Below are 12137 nucleotides of genomic sequence, written 5' to 3'. Positions count from 1 at the left end.
CCTGGCGTAGGCATACAGTGATTAGCGGAGACCAGGCTGTTCAGCAGAAATGGCTTGAGCCTGGCCCGTGAAGTGTCCAGTAACTACACCACAGAAAAGGCGTGCTCTTAAAGTTCCGCCAGTTACAGCTGGTTGTTTTCAGAAGTGGCATTTCAAGAATCAATGTTTGCAGCCACACATGGAGGATCAGCACGAATAACATAATCATTAGTAGCACCTCTGAGAAGATGGCATCTCCCTCATGTCTGCATGCCAAGGAACAAGCACAATGCCTAGAACTTTGTAAGAGCTTAATAAACATTAAAAAAAATAAAAATAAGCCCTGGCTGGTGTAGCTCAGTGGATTGAGCACGGGCTGTGAACCAAAGTGTCGCAGGTTTGATTCCCAGTCAGGACACATGCCTGGGTTGCAGGCCATGACCCCCAGCAACTGCACATTGATGTTTCTCTCTCTCTCTCTTTCTCTCTCCCCTCTCTCTCTAAAAATAAATAAATTAAATCTTAAAAAACGTTTTAAAAATAAATAAAAATAAAAAAGTACAAAGATCTGCAATGGTAGTATAGGAATTTTTTAAATCTTCACTGGAGGACATGTTTATATATCTTAAAGAGAGGGGAAGAGGCTGAGAGAGAGAAGGAGAGAAAAATGGATTCGAGAGAGAAACATCAATCAGTTGCCTCTCCTACACGCCTTGACTGGGGACTGAACCTACAACCTAGGCATGTGCCCTGACCAGGAATCGAACCTGTGACCTTCTGGTCTAAAGGGTGATGCTCCAACCAACTGAGCCACACTGACCAGAGCAGGATTTTTTTTTAAACCACTCTGTCTTCCATGTTTTCACAACACTTTTCAATGCATTTGCTATAGCACTTAGTGTATCTTAGAATTGTTAGGTATTTACCTATTAGTCTTCTCCCTTGGACTGAACGCTTCTGGGACAAGGATTGGTTATTGTGCATCCCTGGGACCTCTGTGTCTAGTGATAAGTCTGTCATAGCAGCCACTTGCTCAATATTTGTTGAAAGAAAGCAAATAGTATTAGATTTCCTGGATCTCATATCATTAAAGGAAATTCTTCCTCTAGAGACAAGGACTCATTATACTTTAGTAATAATATGTAATGAGGAACAGATACTGGTGAATCCACAGATGCTGAAATCATGCCAGTTCTGCCTGGGAAATGTCACATAGACTAGTTAATAAAGCTTTTAAAAGTTCATCACAAAAATCAAAGCTGTGCTTATATATGATAGCACACCAAAATGAGGAAAAACAGATCAGTTCGATTCTTGATTCAACAGTAGAAGATAATTCAATTAGTTTTGTCCCTGATATGACAAATTATTGTGAGGATTTAGAAGGCATAGAATCTTTTAAGGTGCCATGATATTTCAATATTCATGTCAGAACCCTGAAGAATATGGCTATAATTTTTAAAACCACTTTTTAGGGGTCCTGGCTGGCGTAGCTCAGTGGATTGAGCGAGGGCTGCGAACCAAAGTGTCACAGGTTCGATTCCCAGCCAGGGTACATGCTTGGGTTGTAGGCCATAACCCCCAGCAACCGCACATTGATGTTTCTCTCTCTCTCTCTCTCTCTCTCTCTCTCTCTCTCTCTCTCTCTCTCTCTCTCTCTCCCTCCCTTCCCTCTCTAAAAGTGAATAAAAAATCTTTAAAAAAAACACTTTTTAGGCTATTTCTTAATGCATAGCTCTTTAAATGATCCCAGATTGCAAGAAGGCTGGCATCGTGGCTATTCTGGGAAGGTAAAGGAAGAGCGAAACACAAAGAGAAATACTTATGTAATCTTAGCACTCATTTATTCATTTCCCAAGTATCTGAGCAGCTACTCCATGGCGGGCACTATTCCAGTGTCCAATCATACATCAATGAACAAAACAGATCACGAAGACCCCACTCTCCTGCATGTTACAACGGGAGGAAGCAGCCAATAAACATAGTGAACAAGGAAACCGAGTCTATGAAAAGGTGGTTTAAGTGTGATGGTAGAAAAGTAAAGAGAGTAAAGGAGATTGGGGAATTGGGGATTTGAATGGAGGGAGGGTTGTTATGACTGGGTGATCTGGGAAGGTCTCATTGAGTAGGTGACATTTGAACAAAGACTCAAAGGAGGTAAGGAAAGTAACCATGTGGCTGTCCAGGCAGAGGGACGGGTGAGCCCAGGCCAAGTCAGGAGTGTGGTGGGACCGGTGGGAGAGAAAGCAGGGGAGATGAGGAGAGGATGAGGTCGCAGAGGCACTTGAGGGCCAGAGTGGGCAAGGTCATTGTCATTGTAACAACGTCAGCTTTTCCTTTCAGAGAGAAAAGAGCCATTGGAAGGCTCTGATCAGAGAAGCGGACCGGTTTGATTTCGGCTGTAACAGGGTCATTCTGGTGGCTCCATTGCCAGTAGCCTGAAGCAGAGCAAGGGCGGACTCGCGGAGACCAGTTAGGAGGCTACTGCGGTGATCCAGGAGAGAGACGGAGGCGGTCTGGACCAAGGGGGTAGCTGTGGAGGTGGTGAGACTCAGGACACGGTTTGAAGACAGCACCGACAGGGTTTCCTTTGTTACTATGTGTTCTTTAGCCGAGCACTTGAAGAACATGATGATATAGGGCAGCCCTAGGGGCATTTCACAGAGGTCGAAAAATTTACACTTTATTTTCCTGTTTTATTCTCGAATAACAGAGTTTTGTTTCATGACGAATTCTTCTGAAGCAGGTCAAATCTTACTTAGTGGCCTTGTCTACTCTCTCTGGTGTTTTCCGTGTGAGTATATGGAGGTGATGGTACCACTTCACCGTGTTTTTGTGTGAACTAAGTGCAGATAAAAGCCTTATGGACCAAGCCCTGACTGGCATAGCTCAGTGGATTGAGCGCGGGCTGCGAACCAAAGTGTTGCAGGTTCGATTCTCAGTCAGGGCAAATGCCTGGGTTGCAGGCCATGACCCCCAGCAACCGCACATTGATGTTTCTCTCTCTCTCTCCCTCCCTTCCCTCTCTGAAAATAAATAAATAGAATCTTAAAAAAAAAAGCCTTACGGACCAGAGGAAGCCCTCAGTAATAACAGCTGTTTTTGTTCCTCTGCCTGAGGAATGGATTGAGATTGGCTTGAAGGAATTATTTCAGTGGTTTCCTTTAAACACTGCCTGGTGTGTGGAGACTCCATCCTCTGGGGGAACCCCAAGAAGTCTGCACTTTCAAGAACAGGGGTTAACGTCCTTGCTGCACAAAGGCTCAAAGACCGGCAGACCTGGGGAAGGGTTTCTAGGAGGTGGGAAAAGGCAGAACCACAGCCCCAGGCCCTGGGGTGACAAAGGAGAATGGGGCTCTGCACCATCATCTTTATGCTCAAGACCATCTCCTGAGCCTTGTACTGTTTAGTGAATGCATTTGAAGTGTTGTCAGACCCCCCACAAGAGGGAGGAAAATCAGGAAACAAAGAGGCAATTTGTTTGGTCGGGAAATGCAACGCTAAGTTTCACGTTGTCAACAACAAAAATCTCTGAAGTCCTGGAATGACCATTTCTCCTGCATTTCTGATCCCAGAGACTGGTGAAATATCTACCAAGGAAACATCGTTGTAAAGTATGACTTTGTGAACTACAGACTGTAATTAGGTAGTCATCACATACTCGTGAAATTACACACAATAAAAATACACATAGCTTCAACACAATTCATTATAATTATAAGTTACTCAAGGCTACTTGAAGGTTCCAAGTACCACACTTTTCAGAATAGTAATATACTGCACTAGGATGCGGTATATTGAAATAACACTTTGAAAAATGAATTTAAATTCTTCCACATGCAGCAAAGAAATCTGAATGGTGTAATAGAGAAAAACATCACCATCCAAGAGGCAACTGCACGGAAAGGAGAGGAAGTTAGGAAGATTTCTACCTGTGTCTAGAATTGGTAAATGGCGCGGGGGACTTCAACCCAATTTGGAAAGTCCTGATTTCCAGAAGCAGGCTCGCACAGGAGTGGAGTATGGTGGTTTGGAGCCTGGACTTCATTCAGCACAGGATGTGGGTTCAGAGCCTGGCAGGACCTCTTCAGCTGCGTGACTTCCGGCCACGTATTCAACGTCTCGGAGCCTCACTTTCCTCAAGCATGACATTGAGGTCACGTACTGCGAGTGTTATTATGAAATGAGACCATGCTCAGGAAGAGCTTAGCCCAGCATGAGGTACAAAGTAAACACTCAATAAATGGGAGCTCTAATAATTATCATTTTATTAGGTCCAACCCAGTCTCCTGTTGCGTGTGGAGTGGTGTGCAATGACTGTCATTGGGAGAGGCTGGGCTGCCTGTGCAAACACAGCGCGGAGAAAGGCAGGAGCGGAGGCTGGAGTCGTGAGCAGGCAGGTCTTGGGTGGGAGAGTAAGGGCAGCGGGGAAGCCTGGCTGTGAACGGCTGTGTAATTACGATGGAACGGTGGGCCCAGGACAATGACAGCAGGGACGGGGTGAGAGAGCATGCGCATGAGGAAGCATGACTAATTAGTTAGATATAGACGAGGAAAGGGATGATTGCTGGGTGGGGACTTCAAGGCGAGGAAGAAGAAACGTACACTCAGGGGCAGGTGAGCTGAAGGTGACTTACAGGTGAGCGCGCGGAGGGAGGCTGCTGATCGGTTTCAGTGCCGATCAAACTTGGTCCTAGGAGGTTCTTGCTCCGTGGCCAACAGCGTTCCTAACCTTTGCTAGACGTCCTGTCACATGCTTCCACTCCTCTCAAAAAGACCCACAGCAGGAGTAGATTGGTGTAAATCTGCCAAACACATTTTAATGCAGCTCAAATGCTCATCCAGAGAAGGGTCTACCGTGAGTTTCAAGGCTCCTCATTAGCACCGGCACTCTCAGGGCCCCCCAAGGGGCCTGAGTAATGCTCCCCTTTGCTAAGGTATTTGGGCTGCCATTGCTCTCGGCTTCTAAGTCTCTTCATACGCTGTCTTCTCTCACACTCTCACGCTTCCCCTTGTGAGGGTGGTGCTGGAGCAATGGTGGGTATTTCTGGGATCCAGCCAAGAGAGATTTAGGGAAACGTTTTGTAATAAAGAGCCTCACTTTATTTTCTGAGGTTCGATTGCTGGCAGCATTTAAGCCTCACCCTTACCACCTTCCTTTCCGCCCTTCACGTGGGCAAGCTGGTAGGAAAGCCTGGGTGTGTTCCCTCCTTGGCACAGGAGGAAGTTCACACCACGCGGGCCCCTGCCCACCCGTGCGGGAACCCTCATTCCAGTCCCACATCCTGACCACCACGAACACCCCAAGCCAACATCCTTTCTCTCCTCTCTCCAGCCCTTCTTAGACCAGCATGGGAGTCTTCCCTGCGCTCCCCAAAAAGACTCATGACGTAAGTAAGAAACCTTTTCATGTCCTCTCAGTGTGTGTGTGTGTGTTCGTGTGTGTGTGTGTCATCATTAAGCTTGACATCCCAACCAACTTTCGGGTGGGGGACCATCCTGTCGATTCAAGATGATCGAACCACATTCAATCATCAGTTTGGGTTTTCACAGAAACACGCTTGGGCCCAGGCATGAGGATCCCCGTTCCCAGGTCCAGCGCGTTGGAGAACTCTGGTAAACAAACACAGACACACCTGTCCGCCCCCTGACACACAGGTGAGTGCTCCTGGTGTTGGTGTGGCCCGGTAGGTGAGTCTATACCTCCGCTCTCGAGACCAACACTGTTTGGGTGCACGTACATACTTCACATTTATTGCCCTGGGTCCTCAAAATAAAAAGTGACTCAGTCTGAGTGCTATGAACCTCTGTGGGTTGTGTCATGGAAGATGTCAGGGAGGTACACTGCTTAGGGGTATGGGAGGGTTTGAGTGGTGGACATTCTCAGACTTTTTAAAAAGATGAACTGAAGTACTTGACAAATCTTTCCTCTTAGGTAAGCAGATTTTTGCGTAACTATGCATCATTTCCTAGTGATGCTTAATCACTAGGAATTCATTTTATTGTTTCACTGGCTGTCCCATAGGAGATTTCAGAGTTACTCACATAGCAGCACAGTTTTACAAAAGTTGTACATGGAGCAGGAAGAACACTTTATCATACGTATTTTTTTTTACTGTGGCAACTAAATACACTGAACACTAGAGCTGTTAATAGTAATTTTTTATTAAGAATTAAAATAAGGATTTCCCATCCAGATGAAGGCATAGGCAGACATGGCTCACCTCTTCACACAACCACATCAAAATTACAGCTAAAATATAGAAAAATCATTACTCAGAACCATCAGAAATTGAGCTGAGTGGAAGTCTGACAATTACGGAAGTAAAGAAACCACATTCATCTAGACTGGCAGGAGGAGTACAGATGCAAAGCACGCTGGTCCCTCACCCACGTGTGGTGGATACAAATGCAGGAGGGATATCTCAAGAGCAAGGAGTCCCAGCTCCATACCAAGCCCCCCAGCCCAGGGTTCCAGTGCCAGGAAGATAAACCCCCACAACTTCTGGCTGCAAACACCAGCAGGGATTGAGTCAATGGAAGAAACTTCTGGAGCCCCAAGCAGTTCCTCTCAAAGAACCCACACAGGGACTCATCTGTTCAGACTCCTTCCCTCTGAGCTCGAGCACCTTGGAAAGGGGAGCAGCTTGAAAGGCACCAGCGGCAAACAGGCAGAAACTGAAATGTCTGCTATCAAGGTGAACAGAAGCCATTGTCCCTATTCTAGACCCTCCCCCCCACAGAGCTGGCAGGCTGGTGCCATATCTGAGACTCCATCAACCTGGCTAACACTGTTTGGCCCTTCTTGGAGATCCCCAGAGACTCTTTCCCACACAACTTATAGTCCCACCCAAGCTGCTCATCCATATGAATGGATGGTCCTGGCTCATGCTTCACAACTTCCTAAATCCTCTCAAATAAACAACAGCTGGCCTCAGTGAGCCTCAGGTCTGGAACTAGCAGCAGCTGGTCTAGGTTCACAGTGTGGCTTTGCCTGAAAATCTTCAAGCCCAGCACAAGTAGCAGCCATTTCAGATTGCTTTATAGCTCAGGCAGTGTGCCCCAGGCAAAACACAGGTGGGGGCTGACCTTGTCCTGCACCATCCAGGAGACCCCATGGCCAGCACACCCGGTAGACAGCTACAAACAATGTTGGAGCACCACCACCCTGTCCCTGCACAGCCGGTCCTCCACAGAGGGTGGAGGTTGGCGGTCCATGGTCATAGATGATCCCTGCAGCTAACTGGCCTGGGGAAATCCCTCCCATTGATTTGCCAACAGCAACCAAGTCTCAACTATAAGAGGAGGGTATACTCAGCCCACATGTAAGGCACACCTGAAGTACCTGGCTTGGGTGATGGGGAAGGCTGTGCCACTGGACCCTACAGGACACCTACTACATTAGGCCACACAACCAAGACACGGAGTCAAAGCAGCTCTACCTAATACATAGAAACTAATACAGGGAGGCTGTCAAAATGAAGAGACAAAGAAACATGGCCCAAATAAAAGAACATATAAAAACTCCAGAAAAAGAGCTAAATGAAAGGGAGATAAGAAATCTATCAGATGCAGAGTTCAAAACACTGGTTATAAGGATGCTCAAGAAACTTTGTGAGGAGCTCAGCAGCATAAAAAAGATCCAGTCAGAAATGAAGGATATACAAATTGAAATAAATAACAATTTGCAGGGAAACAACAGTAGAATGAATGAAACTATGAATCAAATCAATGATTTAGAATATAAGAAAGCAAAAAAACAACCAATTGCAATGAGAAGAAAAAAGAGTCACCCCCCAAATGAGGATAGTATAAGCAGCCTCTGGGACAGCTTTAAGAGATCCCACATTCGTGCCAGAGGGGAGCCAGAAGGGGAGGAGAAAGAGCAAGAAATTGGAAATCTATTAGAAAACAGTGTGAAAGAACACTTCCCTCATTTAATGAACGAAATAGACATGCAAGTCTAGGAAGCACAGAAAGTCCCAAACAACATGGATGCAAAGAGGCCCACTCCAAGTTACATCATAATTAAAATGCCAACAGTTAAAGATAAAATGAGAATCTCGAAAGCAGCAAGAGAAGAGAAGTTAGTTACCTGCAGGGGAGTTCCCATAAGACTGTCAGCTGGTTTCTCAAAAGAAACTTTTCAGGCTAGAAGATATTGGCAAAAAATATTCAAGGTCATGAAAAGCAGGGACCTACAGCCAAGATTGCTCTACCCAGCAAAGCTTTCACTTAGAATCGAAGAGCAGATAAAGAGCTTCCCAGGCAAGAGAAAACTAAAGGAGTTCATCATGCCAAACCATTATTATATGCAATATTAAAGGAACTTATTTAATAGAAGATCAAAACTATGAATAATAAAATGGGAATAAATTTATATCTATCAACATTTGAATCTAGGAAACAAACTAAGCAAACAAGAAAAACAGAGACTCATGAATAGGGAGAGCATTTTGATGGTTGCTAGATGGGAGGGGGTTGTGGGGGAATGGGTGAGGAGGTGAGGGGATTAAGAACAAATAGGCAGTTACAGAGTAGCCATGGGAGTATAAAGTACACTATAGGAAGTGGAGTAGCCAAAGAACTTATATGCGTGACCCATGGACATGAACAATGGTGGGGGGGTTGCCTGCAGGAGTGGGGAGGTGCTGGGTGGAGGGGGACAGAGATGGAAAAATCAGAGCAATGTAATAGGGTAATCAATAAAACATAAACATAAAAATAAAAATTAAAGTTAAATGTAAATGATTATTATCATTAATTTATAATTTGCCACTTGAAAAATTGTTATTTTTAAAAGTATACAAGGTCTTCGTGGGAAAAGTCCAGCCATTGTTAATATAACAAGAATGGTTTACACAACATGGATGTAACCTGGCAGCCAAGGAGAGAGGACTGGAATGTGCAGGCATGAACAAGGACGACTTCACTGTATGAGTGCATGGAGGTAGAATACAGCATTGAGTGAGCACGTATACTTGGTGGCCATGGCACTGGAAACTGCTGAACCAGTAGAGCAATGAATCTGCACCAAATTTTGCATAAAGCTTGACTATTCCTCTGCGGAAACTATTCAGACGATTCAGAAGGCCACAGCTATGGGCAACTGGTGATTGGCAGCTTCATGACAATGCAACCGCTCACGCATCACATCTCATGCAGGGTTTTTTGGCAAAATGTCAAGTCACCCAGGTGACTCAGTCCCCCTACAGCACAGATTTGGTGCCCTGCGACTTCTGGCTTTTCCCAAAACTAAAATCACCTTTGAAAAGGAAGAAATTTCAGATTGTTGATGAGATTCAGACAAATAGGACAGGGCAGCTGATGGTGACTGGAGGACTGTGTGAGGTCCCAAGGTGCCTACTTTGAAGGGGAGTCATTGTACACTGGGGTGTCATTGTACTATGTACCATGTTTCTTGTATCTTTTATCTTCTTCAATCACTGTCTCTGTTCTTCATAATACGTGGCCGGATACCTTCTGGACAGACCTTGTGTATGAAAAAACATGGCCCTGACTGCGTAGCTCAGTTGGTTAGAACATCGTCCTGATACACCAAGGTTGTGGGTTTGATCCCTGGTAGGGAAACATGTAAGAATCAATCCAATGAACACATAAATAAGCGAAACAACAAATCGATGTTTCTCTTTCTGTCTCTAAAAATCAATAAATATATATGAAAAATCATTTTTATTTTCTTATATATTTTTTAAATTCATTATATCACTACAGTCAATATAACACACAAACTGAAAAATCTTGATTATAATACCTTAATTAGTGATTTTGCTGAAGTGAAGGTAAGATAAAGAAATGATATGGAATACATGTATGAGAATGTATGAATTGTGTATATTTTCTTTGACTGCATATACAAACTTCCCCAGCCCATTAACGGAACACCCAGCACATATGCAAAAATAATTAAATTCAGTCATCTTTGATGATCTTGTTGACTTTGTCATATAAAAATCATAATGTTATCTGTATTTAAAAATACAGTTGTGTATGTGCTAAGGTAGGATTATTTTTGCTTGATCTCTAACTTTTAAATATTCTACATATGAACTATAGGCCTCCACTTGCATTCTTGCTCAAGACCCCAGGCATGCTAGGGGCATGAGTAGCAATAGGGTTAGCTGGATATATTAATAGAATTCGAAGTAACTTCCAAGTAGAGCTATATTTTTGTTAGTCATTCAGATGTAGGATGGTTTCCAATATTACTTTGCTGAGTAATCGGCTTATGTCACAAAGGTGCAAGCAGGCTAAAAGTTCCACCAATATAAAAACGTGGCCAGTGGTAACCGGCATTCGAAGTGATGGAGAAATCGGGTTTGACGTGTATGAAGCCAGAAGACTGTCTATGGACATTTCAATAATCAGATGTGTCCAGTCTAAGTGGAGAATTTGGCTGTCACTGGTGCCTACTCAAAATGGAAGTTCTCACCTGCCGGCAACACAGCATAGGCAATTTTAATTGGCCATCAGTTTTTCTTTTTTCAGGAGGATTGCATGAAATAGAATTTATGAGAATTTTAGTGTTTAAATTTATTAATAATTTGACATAAATAGTGACTTCCACAAAGATGACATAGAACTCATAATATGGCACTACAAAGAAGACAGCAACAATATAGTGGTTAGTAAGTGTCATCAATATAAAGACTATTTAAGATTAGTAACTTCACAGGAAGTATTGAAGTGCCCTGAGATCTTACAGCTTATATACAAAATAACTTCAATGAGGGCGATGCCCAGAGTTGACAGTAACCATGAAATGAGCACATTACTAATTGTGAGATGTGATGCTGAAAGAAACTTTTCCAAGTCGTCACTAATAAAAATAATTTTGACATTGCTGGAGGAAAGAGTGTGTTTGTTTTATATTTTCTTTTTGAAAAAAGATATCATAAAAGTGTTGCCATATGAAGAGGCATCAAAGAGTGTGCAACCAACAATGAAGGAAAAAGAACATTAGGAAAAGTATGTTAGTCAGTTAGTAAACATATCACATTTCTAGATTTTGTAATGTTTTTGTCATCTGCAAGCTTTTTAAACGATAATTTTTGTGACTTATTTTATTTTATTTTTTATTTTTACTTATTTTATTTTTTTAATTGTTGTTCAAGTGTAGTTGTCTCGATTTTACCGCCCCCCAGCTCCCTCCAACCCCAGCCGCCGCCACCTCCCACCCCTCCTTGGTTTTGCCCATGTGTCCTTTACAGATGTTCCTGAAAACCCTTCCCCCTCCCCCCCATTATCCTCTTCACTTTCATATCTGAGTATCATTTTCAGATTCGAGGCTGTATAATCTCAAGAAAGCCCTACAGCACGTGGAACTTCCCACGTGCTTATCTTACTGATGATGTTGTTGATAATACGATCATTTTCAGAAAACAAACACTTTCATTCATCAGGAGTGATTTTCAAACTTCCAGGGTCCACACCACGCTACTGGTCAAAGATAATGTCCGGCATGTGCAGGTCTCAGCGGCCACCAACCAAAATACAACCGGGGAACATTCCCCTCAGACCCCTTCTGCTGTTCGCCTAACCCACAATTTTGCAATACTGATGGGCGGGTGCTCAGGGGAAAAGACGACAGCGAAAATGTCCTGCTGGTACCTGACCTCAGCGTTTTCTACTCCTTGGACGTTAAATTCATCTTTCTCCTCCTTTTCTCCTTTTAGACAACATTCATTTTAGTTCCCATTGCCAACGTGGCAATTATGTTCATAATACATAGTTTAAAATATATGGAGAACCAGAAATAGATTTGTAATATATCATCCTGTTGTATTAAGAATGGTACATCACCTTTGTGGTCTTCCTCCTCAAAGAATGCTCGTAATTTCAGTCTACCCAGGAGAAAAGCATCATGCAGACACAAAATGAAGAACCTCCTACAAAATATCTCAGTCCTCCTCCTAACTGTCAAGGTCATCAAACACTAGGAAAGCCTGAGAAACTGTCACCGTACAGAGAAGCCGAAGGAGACACGGCTGCTAGACGTAATAAACGTAATGGGGTATCGTAGATGACATCATAGGACAGGAGAAAGATTTTAGAAAAATTAACTAAATCTGAATAAAGTATGGAGGTAAGTTTATAATAATGTATCAATATTAGTTCCTTACTTGTCATCAGTTTAC

The sequence above is a fragment of the Phyllostomus hastatus genome, unplaced genomic scaffold (genome assembly GCF_019186645.2).
Source record: "Phyllostomus hastatus isolate PE091 unplaced genomic scaffold, TTU_PhHast_1.1 phas_scaffold_1066, whole genome shotgun sequence".
In the NCBI taxonomy this organism is placed as follows: Eukaryota; Metazoa; Chordata; class Mammalia; order Chiroptera; family Phyllostomidae; genus Phyllostomus; species Phyllostomus hastatus.
The sequence above is the reverse complement of the archived record's forward strand: the minus strand, read 5'-3'. Positions refer to the sequence as shown.